Source organism: Orussus abietinus, unplaced genomic scaffold, assembly GCF_000612105.2.
Source record: "Orussus abietinus isolate OABI.00-Male unplaced genomic scaffold, Oabi_2.0 scaffold17, whole genome shotgun sequence".
Lineage (NCBI taxonomy): Eukaryota > Metazoa > Arthropoda > Insecta > Hymenoptera > Orussidae > Orussus > Orussus abietinus.
This window is the reverse complement of record NW_019395988.1, coordinates 147241-156256: the sequence shown is the minus strand read 5'-3', so window position 1 is coordinate 156256 and position 9016 is coordinate 147241.

Sequence of the window (9016 nt, the reverse complement as noted above, 5' to 3'; positions counted from 1 at the left end):
AGTTACCGCCGTCTCGGTGCATAAAATTAGAGCCGCGATTTTTTTCTCCGCCACCGGGCGAGAGAGTTCTCGTCCGAGACGACTGACTCATGGCGGTCGTCGCCGGTCGTTTCGTTATACGGAAATTCCTTCGTCGGCCGCTTCGCGACCGAAGGGGGCCACGTACCGTTCACCTCGTCGAGCCCCACCTAGTTTCACTTTTTTATGAATGGGCATGGGCGAAATGGCCCGATGATCCCCCTCGATAATCGATCGGGTCAAAGAATCGACCACCTTTATCGACTTCCACGCGAAATACTTCCCAACGAGTCTCGTCGTTATCCGCGTTAATCGTCCGCTCGATCGTTCCGCCCATTTCGCGATATCCGAGGATGCTTGCCTCTTATCGAGAGGTTACTCGTCAAAGGCCCCCGGAGGGTCCTCGAGATTCATTTTTTCCTGGATTTCTGTCTGATGTCATCGTTCCGGATTCCGGGCACGGCATTGCCGATTTATCGATTTATCGATTTATCGATTATGCGGTCCGGTGACACCGATACCCTAGTGCATTCCTGCGCTCCATCGGAACGTTCCGATTGGAGACCGTCTGCGGTCGACGGCGCGATTCCGCGATTTTTCCGCTATTTATCCGCAACCTTTCCGCCGATTTCCCCGGGATTTCGGAAGAACCGCGGCGGAACCTCCGCACCGTCGACGGAATGCCCGCACCTATGGGCAGATCGATACATCCGTCCCGCCGCGCGTTACCTCGGCCAATATTAGCCGAGTATCCGATTTCATCGATACTGCGTACCGCTAACGAGCCCGCACGTGCACGTGCAAGTGCACGGACAAATGCCTCGTTACGCGAGGGCGCGCGCCGAAATTTCCGTTCCTCGAAAAAACGTCTCGGAGCGAGGCGGTATTTGCCCGGCAATTAGGTGAACGGATATCCTTTGATAACCGATTGCCATTGATTTCGTGCCGGAAAAATAGCTCGGGTCCCGACAGCTCCGAAAATCGCGTCGGCAGAGTCGACAGGGAGGAGAGCGGTTTGGACCCGGCTTGGACGGGGCTCTGGACGGGCTTTACGAGTTCCCGGGGAGCTTCCTCGGCGGAGGTCTCCTCGTGGATCCGGAGTGAATCCAGTCCGGCCAGGAGATCTCGGTGCCGAGAACGGGCAGATGCGGCCAAGGTGCGCCGCCGGGGGGCAAAAAAGTGTTCCTCCCTTCAAACGCAATCTCGCCTTCGATTGCCTTCCGCGGAGTGGCAAGAACCGTCTCTCCCTTTATACGGCTCGGACGGTTCCACGGCTAGACTTCAATGGACGGCGTTGAATCGTCGCGGATGCGTTTACGCGAGTCGGGTCCAACGGCTGCTCCCCCGTCCCGAAACCGATCGCACGCCGAGAAGGAGGTGCATCCCGCGGTAAAACAAAGGATCGAAAGCGGGCATTGTCTCCTCTCGGATTCTTCGTGAATGAAGGGCCCGCGTGCAGATATTCGGCTAGGGAGGCCCTACGGACCGGGCCCCGACTCTCCCGTTTTTGTCGCAATCAGGCCCATTTGAGCGCATTGGTCGCATTAGGATATACGACCCACCGTCCGGAATACTAAGCCGCGAGGGAGACGCGCTTCTTTCGACCGGCTTGATTTACCGCGGCCATCGGGGTGCACCGACGCACCTCGCCTCGACCGCCAGGGTGCAAACTTATTTCATAGCCCTCCAAAATAATTCGTTACGGTTCGCTTGGATACGTATCGCGAAATATCCACGCGAAGAAAGATCCTGGACATCTTAATCGAGCTTTCGTTCGTAGGGTAATTATCCTCAAATGGGAAGTTTAAAGTACCGGAGGTCTCGATACGAAGGTGCAGAACCTTTTCGGGGAGGTTTTTCCCGGCAAAATCGCGGCGAGAAGGGGCGAAGGGTGGCGCAGGCTGCCGTTCGACTCGACGGTAGAGCAAAACAGTGATCTTCGGGCATTGGTATCAGCCGCTCCATTCATGCAGCGTCGGGAACCTGACCACTTAATATGGTAGGCTGCCGCCAATCTCCGGAAGGCAAAAACTCGCGGAGGGACCGAGCGCCGATTTAGGCAATTGCGCCAAGAGGGCGGATAAGGACCGGACCGACCGGATCCGGCCGGGCGCGTTCGTCAAAATTGGTCATGCATCTGACGACGTAATTATTATCGACCGCCGATAGGAAAAACGCGGGCCGCCCCGCGAATAATAAACCGAGGCATTTCTCTCCCTTTTTCCCCTTGCGAGTAATTACGTAATTGTAACGGGCCGAGGGAGAACCGGGTCAAAAATCATTTCTCTCCCGCCCTTCGTCCGCTCTCGAAGGACGGGAGCGCGAAGGAACTCGCCGGAGTCGATGCTCGTCCGAGGCCGAGGCCGCCTTCGCCCCTTTTCGCGGCCACGGCACATGCGCCCGGCCCGGCGCCGCGTCCGCCACAAGCGGATATTTCGGCGAGTCGACGCCGGGCGTCGGAGGCGTCGCCACGCTGGGAGGGATCCGCGCTCCGACGCGCCCCGTCGCTCCTCGTCGACGTTTCCCAAAAGAAGAAATCCCCTCTTTCCGTTTCTCCTCCGCACTTGTACCGCATCCCGCGACCCCTCGGACGTCGAGGCGCAAGGTGCACCGATGGACCCGCGTCCCGAGGCCGGGGACACGCGTTTTCTCCGATCGGAGGGCTCGCCGGTCGAGGTAGCACCCTCATTTAAGGTAATGGGCACCTCGGCGCCGAAATAGCTTTGGCGTTTACTCGCACGGTACGCAAGGCGCAAGCTCTTTCGGCCCTTTCCCGCAAGGGCCGTGTTTTCGATGTGGCCGGCGGTTCGCCAAAATAATAGCGGCCTGCGAGACTTTGCATACGGGAAGGCCCGAATGGCAGTCATCACCGGTGCGATGATATTACCCTCGGCGGGATTACCATCCCTTCGGATATCGAGGGGCCATCGGGCCCGATACGGTTGCACGGCCTCTCTTATAGGGACTAACCATCGCTTTCTTACAATGTTGCGTAATTGACCCAACCGAGGCCCGGAGGCGCTTTTCCTGTCGGATGCCCCTCCGATGCCCCCCCGATGCCCCTCCGATGCCCCTCCGATGCACCTCCGATGCACCTCCGATGCACCTCCGATGCACCTCCGATGCACCTCCGATGCACCTCGCGTTGCCAACAGGAGGCAGCCAACCCGTTAAACGACGAGTCCGTGCTCGATTAAGGCGAGACGAAAGCGGCTCCTCGAGAGTAAGCACCGAAATATTTATGAAACCTAAAAAGCGCGCGACGCTCCTGAAATTTCAAATTTCAAAGACACTTTCCATTTATCTCGGAACGGAACAGAGGTATTTTTCCGATGGGAAAGGAGCAAGCGCCGGAAAAAGTCCGAGCTCGGGGGCGCGATGCCCCTGCCACCTCGGGTGCACCTCGGGTGCACCTCGGGTGCACCTCGGGTGCATCTCCGGCGCTCGAGGAGCGGGCCCTGAGTAATTTTGGTCATTCGCAGGGTAATTGGTCATTCTTCGGAATGCCCGCTCCCTGGGCCTCGGTTCTCTCCCCTGGAAGAACCGGCGAGGAGATTGAACATTCCCACGCGATTCTCCGTCTTCGGGCTCCGGAAGAGCGGCTGCTGCAGCGACGCCGACCTTCCCGAGATTCTCTTTTGTATCTTTGTCGCCGTACCGAGAGATAAAAAGAGATCGGTCGCCTCGCGACGACGCGTAGACGCTATGGAACTCGATTTAACCAGGCGGCTCCTAAATCGCTACGATTTGTCGGCGACTCTTTCCCCCAACGGAAAGTTCCCACGATTCGAGGGAAACCTCGGGAAGGACCGTTCGATCTTGGCGCGGAATCTCATCTCGCGTCGCATCCGGCAGGAGCGCCGAGGGTTCTCTCTCGCTCCCTCCCTCTCTGGGAACAATGTCCCGACGTATCCCCGTTCTCAAGGATCCTCGTCCATCCCGTCCCGTCCCGTCCCCGTCACATCGGGAACGGCTTAGACTCTAGAGTCGAGATTTACTCGGCACACGTGCGCCGCCACGAGTACCTCCCTAACTTCTATCTCGTATCTCGCGTAACGAGACAACGCGACTCTTTGTAAGGGGACGGAATGCACGGTTTATGGACGAGGCCGTCCCGGGGCCGTCCCGGGGCCGTCGCGGGGCCTCCTGGACCAGACGACGCGACGCAATTTTTCTTTTTGTCGAATTACCCGGGTCCGAGTGTTACGATATTTGACACGAAACGTCTCAGAAAGTGACTTTCCAGTCATGGGCCGAGGATACCGAGACGGCGGCGCAATCCGCGAAGGCGATCTCCTGGGGCGCATCTCCTTATCCAGATGAACTTGGCCGACAAGTGGAAATTGCGCAAATAATTAAGCAATTCATAAGCGGATCTTATCGTCCGCGGACGCGGCTCGGGCGTTCCTTAAACTTGGAGGAACTTCCCCCGGTCGTGGACGATAACGTTAACCCGGAGTGCAAGGTGACGCGAATTCCTGCAGATTTGGGCCCCGAGCCCGTTTCCGGTTTTCGGGGGGCACGAAGCCGAGACAACGCGCCGTGGGCCCGTCGTCGTCGCGGCCAAAGGGTCGCAGGAAGGGACCGGCGGGGGCATTGATTTTAAGCCAGCGTGACGTGGGATCTGATACGCAACCCTATAGTGTCGGGGACTTATACCGTATGCATAATGCATGCGGCCGATACCAATGATCGCGAGCGACTCCTCTCGTACGTACTTTAAACGGCGCGAATTATTGGCTTTGCTCCGTGGCCTGGGTGGTTTCCCCCCTCCGAGTCTCCTCAAACTCGCCGGGCGAGACGTCGCGGCTAATGCGTACCTACGTACCTCCCGAGTGCCTTCGAAGGGCATCGCGTCAAGTCCCCCCTTTGTCCCCTCCTCCTGGCCGGACGGACCGTTTGACCCTCGAAACCCTGTCCTTTTGATTTCCCGAGTCGCCCGATCGCGATGAAAAAATGCGAGCACCTCCGCGAGCGGAGGGCCGAGCCCCAGTCATCGACGCCGAGGTGCTCTCGAGGCGGATTACCTTTTTCACGGGGTCCATTAAGTCTCCCCCCGCGTCCCCTCGATTCCCGGAAACGCGGCCGATCCTTCGATCGCTGACGTCGCCGGGCAAAATTATGATTAGAGGGTGGGGCGCCGTAATGGACTGATAATGGCCGTACCGCCCGCGTATCGGCCCCGGCGGGCACCCCTCTCCCATAATTCGTAATCTGCATTGGTCCGATTACACCGAGAGGGGCCCGTCGCCGGGCCCGCTGACAATATTTTAAACTCCTTCCTCTTTTTTCACCGGGCCCACGGGGAGGCACTTAGACGGGGGGCAGGGGGCCCCGAGTACCGAGAAGCCGAGATCGCGACGTCATAACCAACCGGCGACATCCCCCTATCTTTTTGTAAGGTCGAGACCACGCTCGTTATTTAGGGTTCACCTTCCGCGGGGCCCGAATCCTTTCGCCGCCGACCGACCGACCGACCGATCCTCTCGACTTTTTCCGTCTTTCCTCTCGCAGGAAAATCACGACTACTAATTATTCCCTCCCCGTTTGAAAAAAGTAAATCGGCCCTGACGGATAAAAATGAAAAACGGAATTCCCCCGAGGAACGTCTGGGGGGGTCGTCTCGGTGGTCGTCTCGGTCGTCGGCTCGGTCGTCGTCTCTCGGCGAGCAAGAACCGCCCGATCTCCGAATGACGATACCGTAAATCGCCTCGGATGTTTTGTAGCTCGTATCCCACCGGTCCCTATCCCTATCCTCGCATCCCGCGTGGTCGTTTTGCTACGTCTGCCGGCAGTCTAGACCGAGCCCTGGGAGCGACCGGGAGGGACGACGTCACCTCTACCTTTAAGGCCGCCTCGAGGACGAGACGCTCCCGAATCCATTGGATCGTTCCTCGAGAGATAACTACGTAAATAACGTACACTGGCGGTCACGAATCACTTACGAGTGTACATAGCGGCAATCCACAAAAATGTGGGCGGGTACGAGTGGGTACGCGCTGATCATCTCATTAAATCATCTCGAAAAATAATTCATGTAATAAAGCAACTTATTTAACAATAACAATGAGTATGTTTAATTAGACGAGCGTGTCCAGCGAACTCTCCAATCGCCCATTCCTGATCCTTGAAAATCACTAGTAGATCTAAGGCACGAAACTCGGTGCCACCTCCTCGGTTATTCTGTGTTCCTGTTACAAATCGCCAGAGATGGATATCTCCGCCAGGACGATGATCGCGACGGAAGGGGAAACAGGGGGCGACTCTCGCCCGGTATAAACGGATATCAAAATCGGGCTACAAAGCGATCGCTGTCAATTAGCTCGGCAATAGTCCGCCGAGTGGCAAAACGTGTCGCGTGATAAAAAGGCCCACTCCGAAGATAAAAGAAATGCCGATTGAACCGGAGAAATATTTTTTTACCTCGAGGATTAATCGTTGGACTCAAATAACATCGAACGAATTGGACGCGACGTTTCGTCGGAATCGTGACAACTCGTTTGGGCGAAATAATTATCCATTGAATGAAAAATATATTTCTCCGGGGCCGCTCGAATAAATATTTCTCTGGTTTAATGCGGTTTATTAATCATCCAATGACGTAACCCGCCGAGAGTTCCTTGAACGAGAGGACGAGGGAGAGGAAAGGGGCGTCGGTATCCCAGCTGCATCCGCGATGCACCTGCCTCCCTCCTCGTTCCGCGCCCCGTGGATCCTCTTGCCCACCCCATGGAGATAAAGAAGGAGAAGGAGCGAGAGGAAGAGGGACTTTCCGAGAAGCCCGACCACTCTCGCTCCGTTTTTCAGCAATTGTTCTTGCGAGCGCATTCACGTCGGACCGCCCTTCCGATCCTTCCGATCCTTCCGATCCTTCCGAGGCGACGCGGCGACGCGGCGACGCGGCGACGCCAGCGGAGGATCAGCTGGTTCGATTGAAACGTCAAATCGAGCCGACGACTTGGCGAAATTTCAAATTTTCGGAAGCCTAGCGATGGTTTCGGACCGGGTCCAGGCGGTGATACGAAACGAATCTTGCTAATTACCACGTTGGCCGCTTTTTGTCGATCATTCGGAATTTTCGGAGCATTCGATTCGACGGTGGACGGGGGCAGTCCCTGGGTTCTTCGTTCCAGGATTTTGGGAAGATCGCGCTCATCCTAGGTCCGCCATTTCCTCCGAAGACCCCCGCAACGATCTCGGCGCGGAAGACGGACCTTGCCGGATTCGCGGGGGGTCTCGATGCTCGACGGGGCGTATTTCGGCTCGGCTCGTCGCGTCTGTCGGGCTCGGGGGCGAGGACTCGAGAGAGCTCGCCGTCGAATATGAAAAGCCTCCTCTCCCTCGGCGTCGCTCCAGCCGGTCGTCTCGAGGCTCTCCTACTCGAGCCGGCTAACGACAACGACGAGAGCCACGAGACGAGTCGAGTCGAGTCGAGTCGAGTCGCGGGTGGGCGGCCGCCCATATATCCGATATATCGCAGCTACTTTGCTCTCCGGCGGGATTACGTGCGTCCGCACGTAGGTATGCCCAGTAGTGGCTCGGCGGCGCACGAGTCGAGATCCAAGGCGGAGCGCGGAGGGCCGGAGACGCATACGCGCCCGCGGACCCTCTCGGCTCGGAGATCCTGAATGGTAATGATTATAGCAAATTGCTCTTGCTCGGCGTACCGGCGCGGGGGTGCCTAATAGCCACTCAGTGGGGCTGTTGAAACCGTGCACCCTTCGCTCGACCTTTGATCCCCCCGCCCGAGTCAACCCTTGAAGACTTCATTGTTTCACCCCGTTTTGCGGCCGCGCGTGCGCAACTCGGCCGCCCGCGACTCGGCGTCATCGCCGAGGATTAGCCGAGAATTAGCCGAGGATTAGCCGAGGGTCTCGAAGCGCCTCTCTCCCCGTCGACCAAGGAAATCGGTCTCGGTACCCTCGGGACTTTCCTCCTCGCTGGAGAGATCGCCCCCGGAACTCGAGATGCCGGGACCACCGCCGGAGACAGCGACCGATGCCGCGGCCTCGCCGCGGCCTCGCCGGGGACGTCCACCGGTCGTTATTCCCAGCTGCCCTAGGAATGCGCGCTCGTTAGTCCGGGATAGGTCCGTGGGCCCCGCAGGATTGAAATTTTCGCCCTAGCGTCGGCCATGGGTGATCCGGTCCCGAGAAAGCCGCCCACGTCGCGAGCGGATCGGCCCGAGCCAAACCTTGCTATCGATACTTCCGGAGGAGTTCCCGCGGGCCGTCCATCCACGTCTCGCCGGCCGACAGCCAGCTCTAACGACGGGCATACGCTAGGAGAGACGTCCTCGGTTCCGAGGTAGCCGTCCCTCTTGGCATGCGCTCGTTAGATCCCTTGGAAACTCTGGTTTCCTCCTCGCAGCCGAACCCCGCCTCGTCTTCTATCAAAATACGCGTTTGCATAAATAGCGGAGACCAGTTATCAGATGGACGCGTTCTCCAATTTTTCCGCCACCATCCCCGAGGCGGCCGCTAGTTTCCCCTCGTTGTCCCATTCGTAATAGAATTATTACCGAGCGCGTGACAAGTATATTAACGAGGCCGGGATCCGCGAGGGAACCCCTTCGGTGCCTTTCCTCTCCTGGCGAGCCGCCGCGTCGAATTATACGATGTCGTTCATCGAGATAATTCCCAGGTACGGCGGCCTGCCACGCCGGTAATTACGCAGGTGCGGGAACTTCGGGGAATACCGGGGAAAAAATTATTGCGCGGTTAACAAAAAACCAAGACTATCGGGGGAAAAAGTCCTCCCCGAGTTTGGGTCGCGCCTACCATGGGAGGATTTACCTGCACGGCGCCTTAACGCGATCGAAGAACTTGTCGAGATGGAGCTGCGGATCGGTCGCGTCGCCGAGGAAAAAAGCGTACATCCTGAAACTAAGCCCAAATGATTAGCAAAGTCGGCGTAATGGGAATCGGACAAGAGTCGGACAAGAGTCGGACCTGAAACATCCCCCGTCAAGGCATCGCACAATGGTCCACTCGGCCAG